The 14,207-nt window shown below is 33.0% G+C and overlaps 1 protein-coding gene across 1 annotated transcript in view; it reads left to right on the top strand.

Annotated features, from left to right (window-relative positions):
- Positions 1 to 4,188: 4,188 nt before the first annotated feature.
- LOC105382237 (protein embryonic gonad) overlaps positions 4,189 to 14,207 on the top strand; it is a 79,093-nt gene continuing 69,074 nt past the window's right edge. The window contains exon 1 of the mRNA XM_011552088.3: positions 4,189 to 4,517. The gene's annotated coding sequence lies outside the window, so the exon portion shown is untranslated. The remainder of the gene's footprint in view (positions 4,518 to 14,207) is intronic.

The raw sequence follows: 14,207 nt of genomic DNA, 5'->3' as shown, positions 1-14,207 counted from the left end.
TACGTTTTAACTAATAAACTGTTTTGTCCCTCTCTGTCAAGAAACAAATTGTTCTTTGTCGGAGAGGGACAAAACAGTTTATTAGTTAAAACGTATTGTAACTTCTCTATGAATAAGGGGGTAAGAATAAATGTTTGTACACAGATAAATTTATTTTTAGATTCGAGGAAAATATTTAAATAGCACAGGTACATTTTGATTGCTTAGTCTATCTACGAACATAAATAGATAGATTATACTTTATCATTTAAACAGACCACAATCTAACATATGGGTTGAAAAGGCGGTCATATCACTAAAAGCGATTTCTGGGTGGAAAGATAGGTATGCGATATAAAGATATATAAAATTACTCTTTCAGTTAAATTTGGTGTAAGGAATTAAATATTTAAATCATGTAGACCGCAACCAGCAAAAATAATAATAATAACATTAAATTTTTGATAGCATCATTTCTAAGAACCGACTCATAACTTTTTTGGCATACGACACATGACAAAGAAACTTTTAAAGTAGAAAAAGAATGAAATATAGAGCATCGACATTTATAAAGGATCAATAAAAAGTATACCTCGCATATTTTTCAAATAAAAACGAAATTGGTGCAGCATATTTTTTGTACTAATAAATTAAAACATTGAATATTGAAGTTGCAAGGCATCTAAGTAAATCAATTTCATATAAATTATATCAGTTATACATAGTTTGCTTCTTGTAGCGTGTAAACAAAGAAGCGTCAGTTAATAAAAATATTTAAATACAGAGTATTGCAAAAGTCTCCCCTGAGTCACCTTCCTTCGGTTTTTTATAATTTGTTTCGGGGAGTATAAAAAGGCAATATAAATTATACATTCCTGTATATATGTAGCCATATGTTTTAGGCTATACTTCATTATAAATATATAATATTCAATAGATTTTTCCTCCTCCACATATTGCTTCTATCATCGTCTTTTCTCTACGGCTATGTTTATCGTGCTTATAAACTTAAAAATGCAACAGCTAACGCCATCTATTCAACTTAGCCGGAACTACGGCGACGCCGCGCGAGGTTGAGTGACAGGCGCTTGCGCATCACAGCCACAACCGCGAGAATTGACTTTGGCGCTCTCATAAAATTTATTTTTGTAACTAAGAATAAGGAAGTATTTGTTAAGGATGTATTTTTATAGTAATAAGTTCGAAATTAATGAAAATAACAATTTATAAAATTATTCGTAAAGTAGGTAAGTACAACTTATGCGGAGAAAATTTTTCTATACAAAAGAGATCAACGCGTAGTGAAAGTTCGCATTTTTGGCATTTGTCATTTTTATTTATATTATATTTAATGAGAATAGTAAAAGCACTGTTTGTTTTTATTTAATTACTGCCATAACGTAAAAATAACTGTATTTCTTGCGTAATACGTTATTCTACTTTATTGGAATACTTCATATATTATAAGAAATCATATTAGATTCTCTCCACTTCTTTGGCGCTCAATTCGCCAACTCAACATTAAAAAGCCAAAGCAAAGTGCAAATGATTCCTTTAAAAATACTCATTAAAACTTATTTTTCAAACCAACAAGTGCATTAACCGAAGCCATTCATAACCATCTGAAAAAGGGCGCCTTATTCGATAAAAGGCTTAAACGAAACACAGTTGTTTTTAACGACATAGCGTCCAATCTGTCACGTGGTCGTTTAAGGTTCTATGTCCATACGGCGCGGGCGCAGTGGCAATAGTAACAAATTACTAACATGTTGATCTTTTTTGTTGACGCCGCTTTAGGTTAGTGAGCTATGAGTGCGGTTGGCGGGTGTATTCTGGTTAGATTCTCAGGAATATGACAGATGTGGACTGATTTTAGGTTTGGCATGCTCAGTGCGATTCTGCAGTTCATTTATTTTTTTGGTAATTACTAAGCAATGTTTTTTGTTTTGCAAACAGTTTATATTTTTTCGTGACGATGACGAAACAGTTTATATTTCAACTTTTACATAACGGAATATGTGTTGGTTATAAATTAGATCATTATTCATTACTATATCCCATTCCACGGGGGAAAACATCTGATACAAACAAAAACTACTCTTATTCGAATGTAATAAGAGTCTGTCAAATGTCTTTCACCGTAGACTGAGATATAGTTAGATACGAAATATTGTATTATTAAGTGAAAATTTTTATAAGTTCAAAAGTACAAAAATAAATGCAGTTTCAGAATAAAGCCATGATCTGTAATTTATGACGAGGCTTTAGACGGAATAGTTCTTGATCTGATGAAATCTAGATTTTGCACCTTAGATTTTATGTATTCTGGCGAGGCGGTAACATAAACTAGTGCAAGTTGGCTGGTTCACATTGTTGCATACTTAACACATAGTTTAGTAGTTTAGTTAATACTTTTATTAAGTAGGTACTTTAGTATTTATCAAGTAAAAGATTTGAGCCGGTAGCTATGCTGAAACAGTTTTTTTTCTGTCGCTTGATTTCAATAAAATAAAAACTACATTGTGATTACATATGCGTATTTCAATTTCATAATAAAGGAAACTCTCATCAATATACATTTATTAAATGAGACAGAAATAATATTTGATATTTTATAAATATTTATTATGTTCGTATTCTGTCTTTTATCGCTCTGACTACTTTTAAAGTAGAGTATAATTTTCATCTTTTTCTTAAGCCTATGTAGTTCCTTCTGTTGTATTATATTAGGTAGGTATAGATAAAACGTAGCTTAGGACCACACAGCGGTAATCAGGTAATATTTTATCCATACGAATATGGCATTATTTAGCACTAACGTGTATCGTTCAGGTTTCGCCACTAAGTTCATAGGTCGAGAGAGTAGTAAAGTACAGAAATTGTTATTCTATGTAAATTTTGAATAGAAAGATATTTTTATTTTATTTAAGAATGATAATCAAAATGAATTTGTTTAATTTTGGGTTTTATGTAGGTATTTTATGCTATTATTAATTAATTAGGTTGTAGAGGTAGATTTATTTATATTAAATACAGAAGTATATTTAAGATTTGTTAAAAATAGTTTGACTTTGTGGTGCAATAAATGATATATTTAAAAAAAAAACCTAAAATAGGTAAGTGTAAAAAGCTGAGGAAAAAATAATTAAAATGAACATTAAAAAAAACGTGAAAAAAGTTACAAATAGGTATACAAAAAAAAGAAATCTCTGTTGCATAATGATTTTATTTATATTTACACCCGCATTAAGTCAAGTAATTAACACGACAAAACACACCCAAATAACGAAACTACGCTAACAAACCCGACCTGCTAATTAAATTTATCCTCAGCAAAATCGCACATATACACTTTGCTTACCCAACCATTACAGTAACCAATATTTACATTAACAATAAATTATAGTATGCGACACACATCACCCCCCCCCCCCCCTCGCGAGGGGCAGTCATTGCCCCCCTATAACGGTACCAGGCGTGGCTTCCACACGGTAGGCCAATAAGACAACGCGATCGGTCTAAGCGTCACGATCTAGCGCGCCTGTCATTTCGCCACCACCTGATTGGTTGACGAGCGAATTCGATTTTTGAATGTGATCTAGTTTTCGGTTTTTAATCCGCTTCCGTTTTCGGCTGGTGGTGCTCAGTGACCTTGTTTTTGACCGTGGAATGTAAAGCGGTAGTAATTCAGTTTTTTATTATTTTTGTTTTATAAATTAAACTAGGTCAAAGGTCATTCTGAAATGCTTAATAAATCTCTTACGAAACAAGTGTGTAAAGTACGGTCCCGTAAATCCTCATCCAAAACTGGTCTAGCCAACGAACCCATATCGAAACCACTCGACCTCATTACCATCTATAAAACCTCCATACCCATAAAACAAGCGACAATCGACACCCTTCAAATAATCCCCCCATAAATCGCTTAAGGTCCCCACCTGAGCCGGTGCGCGGCGATCAAACGAAATAAATTACTCAAACGGACAAAATAACCGGACGGGCCATACGCAACGTGTTTTATGGCTAAAAGACATAGAGAAAGTAGCGGTAAATGTCGTGGCGACCTCACCGCGCCGTGTCCGACAGCCGACTGAACTGATGGGCACCCGAGTTTAACCTTTGATAATATGCGCGAGAGAGACATCGATAGTCGAGCGGCGTGCGTGCGAGCGGGACAGGAGAAGGGTCGTCTCTGCTCGTGAAGTGCAAGATGAGTACCCTACAGTCACACACGGGCTACATCAGAGTAAAGCTCGGCTCAAACGTTCCGCGCAACCAGAGATGCGCTTACGCACGATCGTGTTCGAATTTTGAAATCAGCGCGGAACTTTTTGCGAAAATAAAAACTTTTTTCGGTCACGACTTTCGAGTCTAGTCTTCTTCTCTTGTGATAGTGCTTCCGTTTGTGTTCCAGTTGAAGTGATGTTTGAAGAAGAACAGAAGGCAGTTTTGTGATAAACATTATAAACTATTTTGTACATAATTAGGAAAATTTCCAGAAACGTTGGCGGCTGCTGGTAACTGAAAAAGCTTTTAAGGTATGTTGATTTTATTATATTTTAATCAATACTTTTTCTTTATATTTTATTTCAAAATACGATGGAAAAAAATAAATAAAGATATAGATGATGTTATCCATGCCGATGCGGCTACGGCGACAGCTGATAGTTACTCAGGCTTCTTTGGTGGTTGGTGCACTCTTGTATGCATAGCCAATCTTGGCGGTAAACTATTCTGTTTCCCATTCAGTAGTGAACTTGCTGGATCATGGGTCCGCAGGTTTGAATCCCGCTCAAGACAAACATACATAATATGATGAGCATGTGGGAGATGGTTGTTATAGAGGCCTGCTATGTAGTCTATATACCTAGCTGTCTTTCTTTGTATTTATTTTGCTAATTATATCAGCTGTCATATTACAGGCTCTGCCTAGTTTGAAATATAATGTTCGTGTATGAGATGTCCTTTTTGTACGTTTTTTTTTTATCACTAGGTACGTGATATGTTAGTATGTTTGTAAATAAAAAACAATACTGCCTGTCACGATTGTAAGTTTTCGTTCATTTCTCGTCTCAATAACTGTACCTTATAAACCTACGTTGATACCCAGATCTATTCCAGTGGACGTCAACGACTGACTGCCAACATATCTAATTGTTTTATCCTATCACCAAGGTTGGTGACCCTTGAAAACCTGGTGAAACCCTGGTTCAGCTGTAGAGTTTGTTGATTTGATAATAATAGTTTTAGTTTCAGCTTTATAATAATTTTGTTTTAATGTCTCTACAATATCAATGAACATATATATCGTTTAGTCTGCAAGTAGACCTTCTTTTTTACCCTAATTGAGTTACAACCTTTTAATTCTTTTATTCTTTTTTGGTGTACAAATATAATGTATTATATATAGGTATATCTAGCGCGTATTATACTCGCGAGCAATTAAAAAGTTCCAGTGACAATAGCACAAATTTTATATTTTAAATATATAATTCAAATAACTTTATTGTGTGCTTTAATATTTGCTATCATGATATATACAATGATGTTTCAAGATTTAGCTTTTGATTTGATGGCGATCTGACTTAACAAATCTAAGTTTAGACCTTTGGGTCTTGTACCTACTTGTAGTACCTTGTCATATCAAAATACAAGTACACATATTATAATGTCTTATATTTTGACGGATTAAGATCAATCGGCTAGAATAGATCGAGAATCACGGTCCATCCAATGTTTTTCGAAATCACCAAAAGATTATACAAATTCAACTTTAACAATAAACGCATAGGTAACATTTTACTTGCACAATGACATTTGACCGAAACCGTGACCTGTAATAAAAGTATGTTTTTTTATTCATTCTATTACATGTGTAATGTGTAACATTATGATTATGATACATCACCGTCTTGTTTTTTTGATTGATGTTTGTTTTATGATATGAAAAATTAAGTAAATGTTTCTTAACAAAACCTTGCTATTTATTTGTTTCAATTTTGCAGCGATTAACTTGAGAACATTTTTTTTGATAATTACATCAATTTTCTAATTATTATCAATTTAAAGATAAAAATACATTCACGTATCACAGACATATTCTTTTTAATACATATAATATCTTATGACCATCGAAGGTGCTGATACAAAAAACTTTAGTTTTCACAAGCTTTAGTTTTGAACTAATATTAGCAATAACATTAGAATAATATATCAACAGTTCGAAAATATGGAAATATTTGATATAGTACATACCTACTTAGGTACATATTATATTTTAAACCTTACGAGGAAGGTATGTCCATTTAAATTTTCTATACCGAGATAATGAAAACAATTGTAGGTAGGTATTTTCATATATCACAATAACAACAACCTACAAAAACCTATTTCTGCCGCAACATACTTAAAACACACACTAAGACAAACAAACAATACTAACAACAAACATTACACTTTCCCAATACAACCTAACAAAACGACTAGCGAAATCATCTTTCGAAACTATTCGAAGCCTACCACTGAATACTTTACCACGTAACCTGTAAATGCACACTCACAATTCTCACAAACTGTCATTAAAAGCGTCCAGAGAAACGCGTTGTGAGACCGCAAGCCACACCCTGCTGTAAACTAAATCGACAGTTACGACACTTCCATACTGCACTTACGGGTTGAATCTGAAAGCCAATAACCAATTGTTACAGGGTTTTGTGCATGCTTCTGTTATAAAGTAACGTTTGTGAATTACTTCCGTAGGTCGTGATTTGGGTTTTATAAGCAAAGGGCTGATTTTTCAATGGTCAGATAAAAGTTATTTGGGGAATCATTATGCTGTCGCGTCAGAATGTTTGTATGTGACAGTGACAGCAACAATTTTATTCCTCAGATAACGTTTATATGACTATTGAAAAATCTAATGGGATAAAGTTGATTTATTCTTGTATTTGGTAATCGGTTAATTACTTATTTATACTGAAGCTAAAATCTGTCGTCTGAAATCTATTGAAAGATTTTCAGTATCGTACTTATAATGAGTGGTTATGGAACACGAATAGTTTAATGAATTCCGATGTAAAAAAATAATAATACTAATTTAATCTTCTTCATAGCGTGTCATTGACAAATTTAGAGCAGGAATAGTATTTTTCAATTTAGATTCAATAGAGAGATTTATCAGATTTAACTTCTGTCGTCTTTGTTCCCATTCTGTGGCCATATATTCATTGTTTGTAGTTTAATTATATTTTGGGATCCCATGAGGTGATATTTTTCCCATTACAGAGGGAAAAATACTGGCATTATTTCATAATATCGTTTTTTATTCCACAGCTTTACATTTAGGTATATGTAAGTACCTATGAAACACGGTTAACCTGTGACATGGTTTCGTAATGTTATTGTGGTCTACGGGATTAGATTAACAATATACGAAGAAGAATATACATACAAATACAAAGCAAAAAAACTATCCGCATTTTGTTTACCGTCAAAACGTTTTACGTTCAACCTAATGGCAGTGCCAGTACCATCTAATAAAGTCACTATTTTTTCAATTAAAAATAAGAGCTCAATGGTAGAATAGGGGTTTTATTTGTCGAGGTGTTTCTTTTTCTCTGACGCTCAATCTTCTTCGTTTATTGTGAATCTAAGTCTACGGGCCTCTAGTGACCGTTCTTTTGTCACCATTGTGGTCCGGCACCACTTGTAGGTAATTAAAATAAAGTAGTGGGGCAATATGTTACCGTAACATGTTTTTTTATCTAAAGCTTTTCGAGAGGTTAAAACGTCTTTCTGTTTTCGGATTTAAAGGTATAGAGAGGCTAGTTTGAATTACAAAATAAAAACGGTTTAAGTACGATAGAGTTACAGTCATACTGCCTAGTAGTGATGTAGATAAGTTTTTAAATTCACAAAAAAAGGGTCATTCAATACCTTTTTTTAGACCTTGCTATAGAAGGAATTATATAAATGGGGAAAATATACTGAATCACCTTTTTTCTGTTCAACTGACTAACATTACAGTAACCCTCTAAAGTTTTCTGCAAACCTAACTATAAAACCTACAGACCTTTTCCTTACCACCTAATACCACGTAACCAAAAGTACGAAACACAGAAGAAGAAAAAACAAGAGAAAAAACAAATGAATCCAACAGGTTTTAGAAACAAATTGACCGTTCCAGAGCTTACTTTAACTCGAAAGCCGATAAAGCAAGATTATCAATCTTATTGTTCATAATTTAACGGCACTATTTATAAGTGTGACAAAAATGGGAAATCTTCAAAAGAACATTATCTCATTTGGAAACTATCTCATTATTTAGGGGCATACGGGCCTGAGAAAGCGACATAATATTTCACAGGTGTGTTGTTCCCAACTGATCCTCGATATCTGAAAACTTTTTATCGCATTTAATTTATTATAATTATACCTGCATATAATTCTTCTTTTTCTTCTTCTAGGCGTCCTATGACCCCCCAGTGGGGCAAACCTGCAAATAATGAATAAATATAATTTATATGTATACCTACATAATATGGAATTAAACGTTTTTCAACAAAGCTATCATTTTTATTGTACAACACCATTTAAATAAAATACTGAAAGAAAAAGATACTAGGTATAAAACCAATTTCATAAATAAAAATAAATATATCTGTTTCCTATATTCTTGCCAACGGTACTAAAATACATATTAATAAAAATATGTTTTAGATAATAGAGGATCAACGTGGAACGACCCAATCATTTGTAGTTCGCTGTCCGTATATCTCACGTCGATACGGTAATCACCTCATTTTTATTCAAATCTCGCTTTTTTTAAAGGAATTAATCACAAACTATTGACATCGGGTCTTAAATAATACCAGTTTACGGCGGCATTGTGGGTAGGTACAATCGACTCGATAAATATGTATAGTATACATTTTTTGTATACTAATAGCTATGCATTGGAAACTATGTTTAAATGTAAAACTGTACCAGGATTAAAGTAGCTTCAAGTTAAATGTTTTTTTTTTTATATTCCATATTATTATGTAGTTGAAATGCACTCACGAGCAATGAAAAGGTTCCATTTACAAAATGTCAACTCTAAAATGCCACATTTAGAATTTTTTAATACCTGCATTACCTATATTCAAATTTAAACACATTATTAACGTTTTTGGTTCTTCACTGGAACTTTTTTATTGTTTCTCAGTGTATATACCAAGATTCACTTTATCTGGTACCTAACTGAATCAGTATGCAATCTTGGTGCTTCGTAAATGCCGCCCTCCTGCAATTTTATTCGCTGGGCTTGCTTTAAAACGTTTTTTTTTTGCTTTTTGATAAATAGTAAATACATTTCTAATGGGAAAGTAATAATACAGTAATAGTCAAACAAATAAATATTTTACGGTCGATCGTAGATTACCATTGAATAAATGATAATCAGTATTTTATTACCACTAATGAGCGCAAAATTGCTTTGTGTTATCAAGCCTAAAACCTTCGTTAATGCGAAATCAACATACATATTTAATATGTATGAGGACGGGGTCAAAGTTTCAATCTAGCAAAACTGTTTCCTTAATAACTTAAAATATATTGTAATTTTTTTTTTAAAGTGAAGACACTCAACTTGATAATTTTATAACGTTAGGTATTGCACAATAGGGACAATACTACTTAATATTATATAGTTAATATCCTGATGGTCCGTTAAATGTACTTCAATGTTGCAGAAAGCGTCATAAAGCTAGCTTTTTCCGTTTAGGAGTAAATGTGTGTTTTTCTCAGTGGAACCTTTTCATTGCCCGTGAGTGTAGTTTTTTGCAAGCTAGCCTATAGTGTTTAAACTATGCCCTTAGAATTTTAGTAGTACCTACCTAAATAGTTATTTCTTTATTGCCTACTAATTATACGTTAGCTAACTAGTTCTTACTTAACTTTAGGTGTTAGAATATTATTTTAAATCACCATCTAGAGAACTTAAAGCTGTAATAACAATTATTATAGGTTTATTAGTAGTAATTCTAACTAATTGCAGTGTTCAACTTAAGCAGATACTTCCTGTGGTTGTAGGCAAAGTATTAACCTAATTATAGATAGAGCAGAAGCATACACAACACATTTGAACTTTTAAAGTTTTGATAAACTCATTGATTAATTTAGGTAATACCTATAAGTCATCAAAGTTTAGCTGAGGATTACTGTATCTAACGAAAAATTTACTAACCGGAGTAGTCACTAGTCACATAATGCAATAAGATAAAATAAAGAATAAAGTCACTCTCTTAGAGTCAATTTTACGAAACGCTAAAGGTATTTAAATCAAATTTAAAATACATTTTGTACTAACTGGCAAACGTTTGACAGGCGACTAAATGAATATGTTTAGCGTTTGGTGAAATTCCACCTAAATCTCTTAGGGCCACTTGCAGAAACATATTAAATCTAGATTTAGTGTTAAATCTCGATTTAGTGTCAAATTTTATATGGACTGACGTTTCTTAAATTGAGATTTGACACTAAATCTAGATTTAATATGTTTCTGCAAGTGGCCCTTAGTGCTGCACTTTTGTTTTTCCAAAGCTTTGCGCGAACCACGACTCTATCTCGTTCTATTAAGCGTGCCGATTGCGTGACAATTCTTGTTCGTTCGTTCGTCGATTACAAGAGTGACCCCCCTGGAGTCTATTTCGCACATTACGTCTTTAATGTTGACGTCTAGTGTCTGCGCCTCTACATTCTCTCTGGTTGGTCCACGCATGCGTTTTACTATCTTGTCGATTTGTTTAACATTCAGATTTAAATTTTACGAGGAACGGGTATATAATTTTAAAGTCTATTCTTTTATCTTAGATACTAAATTAACAAGTGCAAATGTCAGGTTTGAATAAATCTGGAATTAATATTTCACAATATAAGAATAGACCTTAAAATATTCTGGAAATTAATGAAATATTTCGTGTCTTTTTAATTTTGTTGTAAAAATTGACCATTGTTGCAAAGCACTGAACACAAAAATTTGTTGTGTTCAGTGATTTGAAAAATATAGGAATCAGGATTTATTGGCCTCTTCACTTATGTTATGTAACAAAGTAAAATAAAGAAAGCTTGACTTAAGCGAGCTGAGCGAAAAAAAAACAGGAAAGATAACTTACTGTTTTCCTCATAGCTAATTACAGTAGCGGTGGTCGGACGAAAGGTTAACAATCCAGAGCAGATCTCAGCATTTCTGCGTAAGTCTAGAAGTCTAGAATCACTTAGGAATGGAATGCCGTGATCCTGACAAGCACGCACATAATGACACACATTGCATAAACTCATAACATTTAGCCAGGTTTAATACGTTTAGAATGGACTGGCCGCCTGGTTATGATTTCAACTACCTAGAAGTGTAAGAAATTCAATTAAGTAGGTTGCGAAAAATGTAGTCTAAACAAAACTATTTTAATTAGATAAGTTTATGACTAATCCAATCGTAAGTACGAATACTATTACATAAATTGGTAGCCATGATGCCCTATTTTGAATTTTATTAATTAATAAAAAAACTTTTATTGCAGCCAAAATCTAATCTATGATGACATCTTACGAAACCAGTTGTAAAAATCATGTGTATTTTTTTAAACTACACATTAAATTAATATTTTTATTATCAGATCTAAATTCTCGGCCACCGATAAGCAAGCAAGATGAATGAAAGAGGAAGTGAGGGGTATTAAAACTAACACTTTTGGTTGAAATAATAGGTAGACTCATAAATTGACCTCTTTATCTAATACTTGATCGCTAATTAACACGTGTTGATGAGAAAATTATTAATCATTGACGCCTTAAATAGTATGTCTGTCTGCTCTAGTAGAAGACAACTTCTTGTACTTACTTATCATAAACCTAAAAAGTGAAGCTGAAAATTTACACACTATTTTTATTGGAAATCAAAAGTTTAGCTTTACATAAAACCAATATTATATACCCACATACACAAAACATTAATCGAAAATAGGTATGCTCTACAAAATATGTAATACAACATTCATCGTAACAAATGAAACACCGAAATCCAAACAAGCAAGAAACGCCAAATTCGTGCCTTCCACAGCGAGTACGTCCGAAGGTTCACACGAGCTATCATGTCATGACGCTTGACATGACACATCAGCGTTCACCCGGCGAGGCCATGACATGACTCGGGCAAACCCAGCTGACAGATTACAGCCCGGATCATGGCACATACCTTTGCCTCCTCTTTTTTCTTCTAACTTAATTGTTTTTTTTTTCAAATTTAATTAATCGCTGAGTGCTGTTATGTATAGAACCCAATTTAATACCTATTTACAGATAACAAGATGTTTTAGTGCGTGATTAAAATAATCGATTAATGTGCACAAATTATGCATACAGAGTTGTTAAAAGTATAAGTCGCCTGTCGTATTTATCTTCCGAATATCTGGAGTTTGTTGCCAAGTTTTACGATTGTCACTGGAATATTTTACATATTTTATTGTGTTTTATATACAAATTAAAATAACAAGAGCTAATAGTAACCAAACCTATGTTGTTGCGTAATAACGTTTTGTTTGAGTAAAAACTCGAGTACACTTCAAGTAGGTAAGTAAATATATGAATCATTGGTTTAAATTCGGAGCTGTCACACGTCAGATTCTTGACGAGACAGTCGAAAATATCGAAATACTAGTGGCCGACGAGTTAATTCGATCGCTCCAACACTTTAACGATCTGTTTTTTGAGCCAGTTCACAAATTAAACACATTCTGTTTATTAAAATGACAGGGTCAAATGTGAAGGTTTTTGGACGAATAAAATTATTTAATACCGTACATAAAGTTGTTCAATCGTTGAAATACAGCCTGTGTTCCTTTGTGTTTAGTGTCACGAGTCATTTGACGTTAATCGAATATGTTACATTTAATTTTATCTCATTAAAAACAATTTTGTACGGTTATAGATTACAATTGGTCAAGCAGTTGCCAAATTTGTGTCACGTTTCACAACAGTTTGTTCATTAGAATTATATTATTATGATTATGTATGTTTATTGCTCCTAATGAGATTCATGTGGCACCGACTTGCGTTTGTTTGGAACTTTATTAATGACATTATTCGGATAACTTTGATGGAACCTCATTCATTATTCAGAATTTCATAACAGCTCTAATTAAGTCACAAAGTTTGTGAATTCAACTCTTGAATTTAAACTTCATTAGGGCGCATAGCAGCCGATAAGTGTATTTACTCACACCTTATAACACTCCTTTTTAATATAATATGTGTAATAACTATGTAAATAATCTTCAGTTAAACATAATACAATATTTCTAGTCGCTCTTGCGTAGGTACATTCTTAAGTGCAGAACTAAAACCACGTGCTAGAAATTACAATTGTACATTTTGTTTTGACCACAATAGCTCATTATTACGACTGCTAGGAAACAACTGTTCACAGACTTTCTATGAAAAGGTGTTTCTTGTAAAGTTAAGAAATTGCTCTCGGGTCACTCGAGTTTACGACAAACGAAGCAACCACGACTCTATGTCGTTGTAATAAACATATCAGTTGCATGATAACCCTCCATTCTTTCGGTTTTTGTCCTGGTAGAGTAACCCTGTTGGTGCGGTGACAAGTTATGCCGTTCTGGTCAAAGATTTTTAGGTCCCTTTCTCAAGAAGTGGTCAAAATGCAGCCTCCTTACCGTGATGTTTATGCTACGCATTATGTTAAGGTCGAAAAATTATTAAATATTTAACATTTTGAGGGCAAAATCGGTTCAATCGGAAAACTGGATGTCAGTTGAAGGTGTTGTTTGCTCGTCACAAAATACATAAAAAAATACCAAACTTTTAGTCAACAAAATGCAAAGTAACCCTTTTTTGGGAAAATTACTCGTTATTTACGAGTATACTTATAAAAGTCCTATTTTATACTGCCTGAGGCCTGAACATAATTTACGCTATATTGCAAGTAATTAGGTATGCCATGGCAATTACGGCTATTATTAATGTAGCCAATGAAAGTTTTTGAAAGATATAGCCTTATGTCGATAGGTTTACTTAAGTATGTAAATTATTGGCCTAAGATACTCAAGTGATAGGTTGTAAATATAATTTTGATGGTTTATGAGAAGAGCTAGTCTAATGACTTTCTGCTACGAGAATAAAGTTCTTATGTTATGGACTTCCGATGTATACGTTTAATAAGCAGCATTATTTAG

Source organism: Plutella xylostella, chromosome 29 (assembly GCF_932276165.1).
Source record: "Plutella xylostella chromosome 29, ilPluXylo3.1, whole genome shotgun sequence".
Classification (NCBI taxonomy): Eukaryota; Metazoa; Arthropoda; class Insecta; order Lepidoptera; family Plutellidae; genus Plutella; species Plutella xylostella.
The sequence above is the reverse complement of the archived record's forward strand: the minus strand, read 5'-3'. Positions and strand labels throughout refer to the sequence as shown.